Below are 14,234 nucleotides of genomic sequence, written 5' to 3'. Positions count from 1 at the left end.
ACTAGCATTTGTGCTACCTGAAAGAAGGAAGAGCAGGGCAAAGAAGAGGCCACCTAGAGTATGGTACAATGAGGATTTGGAGACACCACACCAACAACTACAACTGCAAATGTGTTTCATAGATCAACATCAATTCAGAGATGCTTTGTTGAGCTTGCACATCACTCTGTGCAGAGACTTCAAGTATCACAGGAACTCAGATAAGAGGATCATTGTGCATTGCAAGAATTCACAATGCAAGTTCTGCATTGTGGCAACTGTTATAAAAGGGGAAAACACTTTTGCAATTAAGAAGATGAGATTACAACACACTTGCCCTAGTTCTACTAAAACAACCAGGGTAAGTGCCAAGTGGCTTGCAAAGCAATATGAGCCACTATTCAGATCTGATGTCACTACTAGCATACATACACTTATTGATGCCTGCATGGAAAAGTATGGTGTGGATGTGCCCAAGGCTATGGCATATAGGGCAAAAAACCTAGCTATTGAGGCTGTGTTGGGAGATCATAAGAAGCAATGCCCAAGGCTGAGAGACTATGCTCAGACTGTCATGGATACAAACCCTGGGAGTAGAGTTGTAGTCAGCATTGTAACTCCAAGAGCCACTGAAAAAATCCCACATCCAGGACCCAGATTCCATGCCATGTTTTACTGCATCAATGGAGCAAGGGAGGGATTTCTACAGGGGTGTAGACCATTCATTGGTTAGTTTATTTTAGCTTGTACACTACTTTGATGTTGTTAGTTTCAATATCTTGCACATATAAATGCATTTAACATGTTATGTTTACTTCCTGTTTTAGGTATGGATGTTTTATCAAGCTAACCACTGGTGCACAAATCCTTGCTGCCACTGGTAGAGATGGCAATAACAACATATACCCACTGGCATTTGGCATTGTTGGACAAGAGGACAAAGCAAACTAGTGCTGGTTTCTACACCAACTGAAAATTTGTCTTGGAGGAGAAGTTGCACAGTATAGTCCATATACTATAATGTCTGACAGACAGAAGGTATGTCTATCCACCTTGCATTGCCTGCTAAATATGTGTTTACATGTGTATTAGACAGTAGCTTAGCTGTTTAAATTGTGTGCACCAGGGGCTACTGTTTGCAGTTGATAGAGTTTTTCCTAACAGTCATCAAAGATTCTGCTTAAGACACATATATGCAAACTTCCAAAATGCTGGCTTTAGGGGGGAAGACCTTAAGAAGTGCATAGATAATGCCAGTTATGCATATAATGAACACAAATTTAATATAGCAATGGATGATCTCAAAGCTGAGAGTGAGGAAGCTTCGCAGTGGCTTAGTGCAATACCCAAGAAAACCTGGGCTAGGCATGCATTTGACACAAATTGCAAGACTGACTTGGTTGTCAACAATTTGTCTGAGGTGTTTAACAAGTACATCCTAGATCATAGGAAAAAACCAATAAGAACTATGTGTGATGGCATAAAGGATAAGCAGATGGTTAGGTGGCACAGGAATAGAGAGAGTGGAAAGGAAGCTAGATGGGAGATCACACCACATTATAGTGAGAAGTTGGAGATTGAGAAGGAAAGGGCCAGGTACTGCAAACCCATTCAAGCAGGTGTTAACTTGTGGCAAGTAACTAGTGGGGAGCAAACACATGCTGTCAATTTGGAACTTGAAACCTGTGGTTGCAGAAAGTGGGACCTCAGTGGAGTCCCATGTAACCATGCCATCTCAGCAATTAACAAGGCAAAAAGGTTTCCAGAGGACTTTGTAAGCAATTTTTTCAAGAAACCATATTACTTGGCAGCATATGAACCAATGATATATCCTATCCCTGGTGAGCATGACTGGACAAAGACCCCAGGTCCAGACATAGAACCACCAGAATTTAAAGTCAAGAAAGGAAGAAAGAAAGAGAAGAGGATAAAGGGAAAATTTGAAGTTCCAAAGCCAAAGTCCACCTCAAGAATGGGGACAATAACTTGTAGAAATTGTGGATTACAAGGGCATAAATACACTAGCTGCCTTAAACAGTTGAAACCTGAGTTGGCCTTAAGAAAGAACAAACATGTGTACATTTCTTACTTGTAGTATTATCAAGTGTGTTTCCTTTGAAATGTTTTCCAAGCCTGCTGCAAGGAATTCACAAGGAAGAGGTGTTGCTCCTACAACTCCTACAGCAACACCTAGAGCTGCTTCAGCAACACCTAGAACTGCTTCAGCAACACCTAGAGCTCCTGCACCAACAACTAGAGCTCCTGCACCAACAACTAGAGCTCCCGCACCAACACCAAGAGCTGGAAGAACTGGAAGTGCTGCTGGTAGAGGTGGTGGAAGTGGTGCTGGTAGAGGTGCTGGAAGAAGGGCTAGTGGTGGAAGAGGATCTGGAAGAGCATCTTCTAGTGCTCAATCTTCTGCTGGGAGAGGTGCTCATTCTTCAAGGCCTTTCTCTGCCCCAAGGCAGTATGGTGCCTCAACTTCTAGTGCTCCTCCTCCAGCAACTGATGGCACACACACTGGATGGATGGCCTGGTTCAATGCTAGTAGAGGTGGCAGAAGGTGATGCAAACTTTTGTTGATGCTACAATGTGCACCTACTACAATGTGGAATGTTATCTTTTGGTTTGATGTCACTCCAGTAACTACTGCTGATGCTTTATTTTGGTTTGATGCCACTGCAGCAACTTGTGCCGATGATACTTTGTGCTTTATTTTGCTTTGATGATACATCAGCAACTTGTATTCATGGTACAATGTGTATTATTTAGAGTTTGATGCCACTACAATGTGTTTTCTTTTGTGTTTGATGCCACTAAAGCAACTTGTGCTGATGCCAATGGATATCTTGATGGTTCTGTTGGGGATAACTTGATGGTTCATGGATTGATGCCACTTGGGTGGATAACTTGATGGTTTATGTTCATACTTTAATGGCATTGTTTTGCTATTTGGTCATATGGATGAATCAACCTAAACCTAAGCATTAGTGTTTATGGTGGCTAGGGGTCGACGGAACCACTAAAACCTAAGCATTAGTGTTTATGTTCGCTAGGGGTCAACGGAACCACTAAAACCTAAGCATTAGTGTTTATGGTGGCTAGGGGTCGACGGAACCACTAAAACCTAAGCATTAGTGTTTATGGTGGGTAGGGGTGGACGGAACCACTGAAACCTAAGCATTAGTGTTTATGGTGGCTAGGGGTCGATGGAACCACTAAAACCTAAGCATTAGTGTTTATGGCGGCTAGGGGTCGACGGAACCACTAAAACCTAAGCATTAGTGTTTATGGTGGCTAGGGGTCGACGGAACCACTAAAACCTAAGCATTAGTGTTTATGGTGGCTAGGGGTCGACGGAACCACTAAAACCTAAGCATTAGTGTTTATGGTGGTTAGGGGTGGACGGAACCACTAAACCTAAGCATTAGGGTTTACGGTGCCTCGGGGTCGACGGAGCCACCTAAACCTAACCTTTAGGGTTTACGGTGCCTAGGGGTCGATGGAGCCACCTAAACCTAACCATTAGGGTCTACAGTGCCTAGGGGTCGACGGAGCCACCTAAACCTAACCTTTAGGGTTTACGGTGCCTCGGGGTCGACGGAGCCACCTAAACCTAACCTTTAGGGTTTACGGTGCCTAGGGGTCGACGGAGCCACCTAAACCTAACCTTTAGGGTTTACGGTCCCTCGGAGTCGACGGAGCCACCTAAACCTAACCTTTAGGTTTTACGGTGCCTAGCAAACATAACACAGAATATCTGATCCATCTTCCAATGCATGATATATCATCATTTCAAGTCTAGCAAACATAACACACAATAGTTACTGGAGTTCAACATATTATAGAGTACACAACCATTGTTCACAATACATAGTGGAGTTTAGATGCATAGTTCATCCTTTTCTCACAAAAGGATGAAAACGCATATTTACTACATGCATACACAGCCATAGTTCATCTTACAGAAGTTCACATTTAGTAGAGCCATACACTACACAACCATCATGCCCAAAAGGTCAGCATTGCCCACTAGTCTCATATTCATTTTCTTCACTTCTCTAAGATGGCCTGGATCCCCTTGGATCTTCTCCTTCAGCTTCTCCTCTGCCTTCATCAGCTCAGCAAACTGAAGCTCTAGCTGCACCATCTCTTCACCATGCTTTTCCTTTCCCTTAAGCAAACCAGCAACCTGAAACTTCAACTCTAGCTTATCTTGGGTGAGCTTCTCCTCAGACTTTGTGAGCTCTGCATTCTTCAACTCCAAGTTCATCTTAGCTTCACTAAGCAATTGCTTGTCTGTAATATGCTTCAACTTCAGGTTCTGGATGACTGTAGCTTGAGCTCTTGTCAGGTTCAGTAGCACTTTATAATTCTGCTTAAGCTTCTCAGACTCTGCATCTTTCTTTGCCATCTGTGCCTTCATATCAGCCACCAGTTCACTTCTGCATTCATGCTGATATGTAATGGCAGACTGCAGATGTCTAAAATCCACCACCCTCTCCTCCTGAAAGCTCATAAGCTCATGCACATCTTGGACTAGCTTGTCATAGTTGGCCTCCAGCTTGTTCTTCTCTTCTGTCAGATGGTGGATAGTGAAAGAACTTTCAAGATTATCATTCACCCTAGCACTCTTGCTATCTTCAACCATTGCCCACAGCTTCAACAATGCATTTTGCATTGTTGGGGGCCACTAGTGATCAACCCATTGAACAAACCCACAATTCTTCCCTTCCTGCAAAAAGAGCAAAAAGATAAAAAATAAACAAGTTAGTTCATACCACAGGTAAATAACTAGTGCACTAAGCTACATTAGTTCCTACCACTGTTTTTCCTTTCTAAATTGGTAATAATAGCACCACTAAGCTACACTGGTAATTGAGATGTACCTACCCACTAAATAACAACATGACAAATTACAGCACCACTCAGCTACAGATTTGAACTAGATTTTGCTAATCAGCTACAAAACAAGAGCAATCTGGTACGTCTCCAACGTATCTATAATTTTTTATTGTTCCATGCTATATTATATTCTGTTTGGGATGTTAATGGGCTTTATTATACACTTTTATATTATTTTTGGGACTAACCTATTAACCGGAGGCCCAGCCCAAAATTGCTGTTTTTTTGCCTATTTCAGTGTTTCGCAGAAAAAGAATATCAAACGGAGTCCAAACGGAATGAAACCTTCGGGAACGTGATTTTCGGAACGAACGTGATCCAGAGGACTTGGACCCTACGTCAAGAAAGCAACCAGGGGGGCACGAGGCAGGGGGGCGCGCCTACCCCCCTGGGCGCGCCCTCCACCCTCGTGGGGCTCACGTTGCTCCACCGACGTACTTCTTCCTCCTATATATACCTACGTACCCCCAAACCAACAGAAGCATCCACGAAAACCTAATTCCACTGCCGCAACCTTCTGTACCCGTGAGATCCCATCTTGGGGCCTTTTCCGGCGTCTTGCCGGAGGGGGCATTGATCACGGAGGGCCTCTACATCAACACCATAGCCTCTCCGATGATGTGTGAGTAGTTTACCTCAGACCTTCGTGTCCATAGTTATTAGCTAGATGGCTTCTTCTCTCTCTTTGGATCTCAATACAAAGTTCTCCACGATTCTCGTGGAGATCTATTCGATGTAATCTTCTTTTGCGGTGTGTTTGTTGAGACCGATGAATTGTGGGTTTATGATCAAGTTTATCTATGAACTATATTTGAATCTTCTCTGAATTCTTTTATGTATGATTGGTTATCTTTGCAAGTCTCTTCGAATTATCAGTTTGGTTTGGCCTACTAGATTGATCTTTCTTGCAATGGGAGAAGTGCCCAGCTTTGGGTTCAATCTTGCGGTGTCCTTTCCCAGTGACAGCAGGGGCAGCAAGGCGCATATTGTATTGTTGCCATCGAGGATAACAAGATGGGGTTTATATCATATTGCATGAGTTTATCCCTCTACATCATGTCATCTTGCTTAAAGCGTTACTCTGTTCTTTTGAACTTAATACTCTAGATGCATGCTGGATAGCAGTCGATGTGTGGAGTAATAGTAGTAGATGCAGGCAGGAGTCGGTCTACTTGTCACGGACGTGATGCCTATATACATGATCATACCTAGATATTCTCATAACTATGCTCAATTCTATCAATTGCTCAACAGTAATTTGTTCACCCACCGTAATACTTATGCTCTTGAGAGAAGCCACTAGTGAAACCTATGGCCCCCGGGTCTATTTCCCATCGTATTAATCTTCCAACACTTAGCTATTTTTATTGCCTTTTATTTTACTTTGCATCTTTATCATAAAAATACCAAAAAAAATATCTTATCATATCTATCAGATCTCACTTTCGTAAGTGACCGTGAAGGGATTGACAACCCCTTTATTGCGTTTATTGCGAGGTTTTTATTTGTTTGTGTAGGTGCGAGGGACTTGAACGTGGCCTCCTACTGGATTGATACCTTGGTTCTCGAAAACTGAGGGAAATACTTACGCTATTTTACTGCATCACCCTTTCCTCTTCAAGGGAAAACCAACGCAGTGCTCAAGAGGTAGCAAGAAGGATTTCTGGCGCCGTTGCCGGGGAGGCCTACACCAAGTCGAGTCAAGATTTGACTCCCGACAACGAGCCATTTCTGGCGCCGTTGCCGGGGAGTCTACGCAAAAGTCAACATACCAAGTACCCATCACAAACTCTTATCTCCCGCATTACATTATTTTCCATTTGCCTCTCGTTTTCCTCTCCCCCACTTCACCCTTGCCGTTTTATTCGCCCTCGCCTTTCCGTTCGCCCTTTTTTTCGCTTGCTTCTTGTTTGCTCGTGTGTTGGACTGCTTGCTTGTCACGATGGCTCAAGATAATACTAAATTGTGTGACTTTACCAATACCAACAACAATGATTTTCTTAGCACTCTGATTGCTCCCCTTACCGATACTGAATCTTGTGAAATTAATGCTGCTTTGTTGAATCTTGTCATGAAAGATCAATTCACCGGCCTTCCTAGTGAAGATGCCGCTACCCATCTAAATAGCTTCGTTGATTTGTGTGATATGCAAAAGAAGAAAGATGTGGACAATGATATTGTTAAATTGAAGCTATTTCCTTTTTCGCTTAGAGATCGTGCTAAAGCTTGGTTTTCGTCTTTGCCTAAAAATAGTATTGATTCATGGAATAAGTGCAAAGATGCTTCTATCTCTAAGTATTTTCCTCCCGCTAAGATCATCTCTCTTAGAAACGATATTATGAATTTTAAGCAACTTGATCATGAACATGTTGCACAAGCTTGGGAGAGGATGAAATTAATGATACGTAATTGCCCTACACATGGTTTGAATTTATGGATGATTATACAAATTTTTTATGCCGGATTGAATTTTGCTTCTAGAAATCTCTTAGATTCGGCCGCGGGAGGCACTTTTTGTTGGGAATCGTAGCATAATTTAAAATTTTCCTACACTCACCAAGATGCATCTATGGAGCATACTAGCAACAAGGGGAAGGGAGTGCATCTACATACCCTTGTAGATCGCGAGCGGAAGCGTTCCAATGAACGTGGATGACGGAGTCGTACTCGCCGTGATCCAAATCACCGATGACCGAGTGCCGAACGGACGGCACCTCCGCGTTCAACACACGTACGGTGCAGCGACGTCTCCTCCTTCTTGATCCAGCAAGGGGGAAGGAGAGGTTGATGGAGATCCAGCAGCACGACGGCGTGGTGGTGGATGTAGCGGGTCTCGGCAGGGCTTCGCCGAGCTTCTGCAAGACGGAGAGGTGTAGCAGGGGAGGAGGGAGGCGCCCAAGCCTGTCCAGTTGCTGCCCTCCCTCCCCCCCCTTTATATAGGCCCCTGGGGGGCGCCGGCCCTGGAGATGGGATCTCAAGGGGGGGCGGCGGCCAAAGGGGGGGAAGGGGTGCCTTGCCCCCCAAGGCAAGTGGGAAGCCCCCCATCCTAGGGTTCCCAACCCTAGGCGCATGGGGGGAGGCCCATGGGGGGGGGGGCGCCCAGCCCACTATGGGCTGGTTCCCCTCCCACTTCAGCCCACGGGGCCCTCCGGGATAGGTGGCCCCACCCGGTGGACCCCCGGGACCCTTCCGGTGGTCCCGGTACAATACCGGTAACCCCCGAAACATTCCCGATGGCCGAAACCTTACTTCCTATATATAATTCTTCACCTCCGGACCATTCCGGAACTTCTCGTGACGTCCGGGATCTCATCCGGGACTCCGAACAACTTTCGGGTTTCCGCATACACATATCTCTACAACCCTAGCGTCACCGAACCTTAAGTGTGTAGACCCTACGGGTTCGGGAGACATGCAGACATGACCGAGACGCCTCTCCGGTCAATAACCAACAGCGGGATCTGGATACCCATGTTGGCTCCCACATGTTCCACGATGATCTCATCGGATGAACCACGGTGTCGAGGATTCAATCAATCCCGTATGCAATTCCCTTTGTCAATCGGTATGTTACTTGCCCGAGATTCGATCGTCGGTATCCCAATACCTTGTTCAATCTCGTTACCGGCAAGTCTCTTTACTCGTACCGCAATGCATGATCCCGTGACCAACGCCTTAGTCACATAGAGCTCAATATGATGATGCATTACCGAGTGGGCCCAGAGATACCTCTCCGTCACACGGAGTGACAAATCCCAGTCTCGATCCGTGCCAACCCAACAGACACTTTCGGAGATACCCGTAGTGCACCTTTATAGTCACCCAGTTACGTTGTGACGTTTGGCACACCCAAAGCACTCCTACAGTATCCGGGAGTTGCACGATCTCATGGTCTAAGGAAAAGATACTTGACATTGGAAAAGCTCTAGCAAATGAAACTACACGATCTTTTATGCTATGCTTAGGATTGGGTCTTGTCCATCACATCATTCTCCTAATGATGTGATCCCGTTATCAATGACATCCAATGTCCATAGTCAGGAAACCATGACTATCTTTTGATCAACGAGCTAGTCAACTAGAGGCTTACTAGGGACACTTTGTAGTCTATGTATTCACACATGTATTACAATTTTCGGACAATACAATTATAGCATGAACAATAGACAATTACCATGAACAAAGAAATATAATAATAACCATTTATTATTGCCTCTAGGGCATATTTCCAACAGTCTCCCACTTGCACTAGAGTCAATAATCTAGTTACATCGTGATGAATCGAACACCCATTGCGTCCTGGTGTTGATCATGTTTTGCTCTAGGGAGAGGTTTAGTCAACGGATCTGCTACATTCAGGTCCGTATGTACTTTACAAATATCTATGTCTCCATTTTGAACACTTTCACGAATGGAGTTGAAGCGACGCTTGATATGCCTGGTCTTCCTGTGAAACCTGGGCTCCTTCGCAAGGGCAATAGCTCCAGTGTTGTCACAGAAGAGAGTCATCGGGCCCGATGCATTGGGAATCACCCCTAGGTCGGTAATGAACTCCTTCATCCAGACTGCTTCCTGTGCTGCCTCCGAGGCTGCCATGTACTCCGCTTCACATGTAGATCCCGCCACGACGCTTTGCTTGCAACTGCACCAGCTTACTGCTCCTCCATTCAAAATATACACGTATCCGGTTTGTGACTTCGAGTCATCCAGATCTGTGTCGAAGCTAGCGTCGACGTAACCCTTTACGACGAGTTCTTCGTCACCTCCATAAACGAGAAACATATCCTTAGTCCTCTTCAGGTACTTCAGGATATTCTTGACCGCTGTCCAGTGTTCCATGCCGGGATTACTTTGGTACCTTCCTACCAAACTTACGGCAAGGTTTACATCAGGTCTGGTACACAGCATGGCATACATAATAGACCCTATGGCCGAGGCATAGGGGATGACACTCATCTTTTCTCTATCTTCTGCCGTGGTCGGGCATTGAGCCGTGCTCAATTGCACACCATGCAATACAGGCAAGAACCCCTTCTTGGACCGATCCATATTGAACTTCTTCAATATCTTGTCAAGGTATGTACTCTGTGAAAGACTAATGAGGCGTCTTGATCTATCTCTATAGATCTTGATGCCTAATATATAAGCAGCTTCTCCAAGGTCCTTCATTGAAAAACACTTATTCAAATAGGCCTTTATACTTTTCAAGAATTCTATATCATTTCCCATCAATAGTATGTCATCCACATATAATATGAGAAATGCTACAGAGCTCCCACTCACTTTCTTGTAAACACAGGCTTCTCCATAAGTCTGTGTAAACCCAAACGCTTTGATCATCTCATCAAAGCGAATGTTCCAACTCCGAGATGCTTGCACCAGCCCATAGATTGAGCGCTGGAGCTTGCATACTTTGTTAGCATTCTTAGGATCGACAAAACCTTCCGGCTGCATCATATACAACTCTTCCTTAAGGAAGCCATTAAGGAATGTCGTTTTGACGTCCATCTGCCATATCTCATAATCATAGTATGCGGCAATTGCTAACATGATTCGGACGGACTTCAGCTTCGCTACGGGTGAGAAAGTCTCATCGTAGTCAACCCCTTGAACTTGTCGATAACCCTTAGCGACAAGTCGAGCTTTGTAGATGGTCACATTACCATCTGTGTCCGTCTTCTTCTTAAAGATCCATTTGTTTTCTATGGCTCGCCGCTCATCGGGCAAGTCAGTCAAAGTCCATACTTTGTTTTCATACATGGATTGTATCTCGGATTTCATGGCTTCTAGCCATTTGTCGGAATCCGGGCCCGCCATCGCTTCTTCATAGTTCGAAGGTTCACCGTTGTCTAACAACATGATTTCCAGGACAGGGTTGCCGTACCACTCTGGTGCGGAACGTGTCCTTGTGGACCTACGAAGTTCAGTGGCAACTTGATCCGAAGCTTCATGATCATCATCATTAACTTCCTCCCCAGTCGGTGTAGGCACCACAGGAACATTTTCCCGCGCTGCGCTACTTTCCGGTTCGGAAGGGGTGACTATCACCTCATCAAGTTCCACTTTCCTCCCACTCAATTCTTTCGAGAGAAACTCCTTCTCTAGAAAGGACCCGTTTTTGGCAACCAAGATCTTGCCTTCGGTTCTAAGGTAGAAGGTATACCCAATAGTTTCCTTAGGGTATCCTATGAAGACGCATTTTTCCGATTTGGGTTCGAGCTTTTCAGGTTGAAGTTTCTTGACATAAGCATCGCATCCCCAAAATTTTAGAAACGACAGCTTAGGTTTCTTTCCAAACCATAAGTCATACGGTGTCGTCTCAACGGATTTCGACGGAGCCCTATTTAAAGTGAATGCGGCAGTCTCTAAAGCATAGCCCCAAAATGAGAGCGGTAAATCGGTAAGAGACATCATAGATCGCACCATATCCAATAGAGTGCGATTACGACGTTTGGACACACCATTTCTCTGAGGTGTTCCAGGCGGCGTGAGTTGTGAAACTATTCCACATTTCCTTAAGTGTGCACCAAACTCGTGACTTAAATATTCTCCACCACGATCTGATCGTAAGAATTTTATTCTCCTGTCACGTTGATTCTCAACCTCACTCTGAAATTCCTTGAACTTTTCAAAGGTTTCAGACTTGTGTTTCATTAGGTAGACATACCCATATCTACTTAAATCATCAGTGAGAGTGAGAACATAACGATATCCTCCGCGAGCCTCAACACTCATTGGACCACACACATCGGTATGTATGATTTCCAATAAGTTGGTTGCTCGCTCCATTGTTCCGGAGAACGGAGTCTTGGTCATCTAACCCATGAGGCATGGTTCGCACGTGTCAAATGATTCGTAATCAAGAGACGCCAAAAGTCCATCTGCATGGAGCTTCTTCATGCGCTTGACACCAATGTGACCAAGGCGGCAGTGCCACAAGTATGTGGGACTATCGTTATCAACTTTACATCTTTTGGTATTCAAACTATGAACATGTGTAACATCACGTTCGAGATTCATCAAAAATAAACCATTGACCAGCGGGGCATGACCATAAAACATATCTCTCAAATAAATAGAACAACCATTATTCTCAGATTTAAATGAGTAGCCATCTCGAATTAAACGAGATCCAGATACAATGTTCATGCTCAAAGCTGGCACTAAATAACAATTATTGAGGTTTAAAACTAATCCCGTGGGTAGATGCAGAGGTAGCGTGCCGACGGCGATCACATCGACCTTGGAACCATTCCCGACGCGCATCGTCACCTCGTCCTTCGCCAGTCTCCGTTTATTCCGTAGTTCCTGTTTTGAGTTACAAATATGAGCAACCGCACCGGTATCAAATACCCAGGAGCTACTACGAGTACTGGTAAGGTAGACATCAATTACATGTATATCACATATACCTTTGGTGTTGCCGGCCTTCTTCTTGTCCGCTAAGTATTTGGGGCAGTTCCGCTTCCAGTGACCACTTCCCTTGCAATAAAAGCACTCAGTCTCGGGCTTGGGTCCATTCTTTGACTTCTTCCCAGTAACTGGTTTACCGGGCGCGGCAACTCCCTTGCCGTCCTTCTTGAAGTTCTTCTTACCCTTGCCCTTCTTGAACTTAGTGGTTTTATTCACCATCAACACTTGATGTTCTTTTCTGATTTCCACCTCCGCTGATTTCAGCATCGAATATACCTCCGGAATGGTCTTTTCCATCCCCTGCATATTGAAGTTCATCACAAAGCTCTTGTAGCTTGGTGGAAGCGACTGGAGGATTCTGTCAATGACCGCGTCATCCGGGAGATTAACTCCCAGCTGAGTCAAGCGGTTGTGCAACCCAGACATTCTGAGTATGTGCTCACTAGCAGAACTATTCTCCTCCATTTTACAGCTGAAGAACTTGTCGGAGACTTCATATCTCTCGACCCGGGCATGAGCTTGGAAAACCAATTTCAGTTCCTCGACCATCTCATATGCTCCATGTTTCTCAAAACGCTTTTGGAGACCCGGTTCTAAGCTGTAAAGCATGCCGCACTGAACGAGGGAGTAATCATCAGCACGCTGCTGCCAAGCGTTCATAATGTCTTGGTTCTCAGGGATTGGTGCATCACCTAGCGGTGCTTCTAAGACATAATCTTTCTTGGCTACTATGAGGATGATCCTCAGGTTCCGGACCCAGTCCGTATAATTGCTGCCATCATCTTTCAGCTTGGTTTTCTCTAGGAACGCGTTGAAATTGAGGACAACGTTGGCCATTTGACCTACAATACATAGTGTAAAGATTTTAGACTAAGTTCATGATAATTAAGTTCATCTAATCAAATTATTTAATGAACTCCCACTCAGATAGACATCCCTCTCGTCATCTAAGTGAAACATGATCCGAGTTTAACTAGGCTGTGTCCGATCGTCACGTGAGACGGACTAGTCATCATCGGTGAACATCTCCATGTTGATCGTATCTTCCATACGACTCATGCTCGACCTTTCGGTCCTCCGTGTTCCGAGGCCATGTCTGTACATGCTAGGCTCGTCAAGTCAACCTAAGTGTATTGCGTGTGTTCCGAGGCCATGTCTGTACATGCTAGGCTCCTCAACACCCGTTGTATTCGAACGTTAGAATCTATCACACCCGATCATCACGTGGTGCTTCGAAACAACGAAGCTTCGCAACGGTGCACAGTTAGGGTGAACACTTTTCTTGAAATTATTAAAAGGGATCATCTTACTTACTACCGTCGTTCTAAGCAAATAAGATGCAAAAACATGATAAACATCACATGCAATCAAATAGTGACATGATATGGCTAATATCATCATGCTCCTTTGATCTCCATCTTCGGGGCACCATGATCAATCTCATACATCACATATATCATTCATCACATCTTCTAGCCATATCACATCACATAGCACTTGCTGCAAAAACAAGTTAGACGTCCTCTAATTGTTGTTGCAAGTTTTTACGTGGTTTGTAGGTTTCTAGCAAGAACGTTTTCTTACCTACGTATGACCACAACGTGATTTGCCAATTTCTATTTACCCTTCAAAAGGACCCTTTTCATCGAATCCATTCCGACTAAAGTAGGAGAGACAGACACCCGCTAGCCACCTTATGCAACTAGTGCATGTCAGTCGGTGGAACCTGTCTCACGTAAGCGTACGTGTAAGGTCGGTCCGGGCCGCTTCATCCTACAATGCCGCCGAAACAAGAAACGACTAGTAGCGGCAAGAAGAATTGGCAAACTCAACGCCCACAACTGCTTTGTGTTCTACTCGTGCATAGTAGCTACGCATAGGCCTGGCTCTGATGCCACTGTTGGGAATCGTAGCATAACTTAAAATTTTCCTACGCT

This window comes from Aegilops tauschii, chromosome 6, assembly GCF_002575655.3.
Source record: "Aegilops tauschii subsp. strangulata cultivar AL8/78 chromosome 6, Aet v6.0, whole genome shotgun sequence".
NCBI lineage: Eukaryota > Viridiplantae > Streptophyta > Magnoliopsida > Poales > Poaceae > Aegilops > Aegilops tauschii.
The sequence above is the reverse complement of the archived record's forward strand: the minus strand, read 5'-3'. Positions refer to the sequence as shown.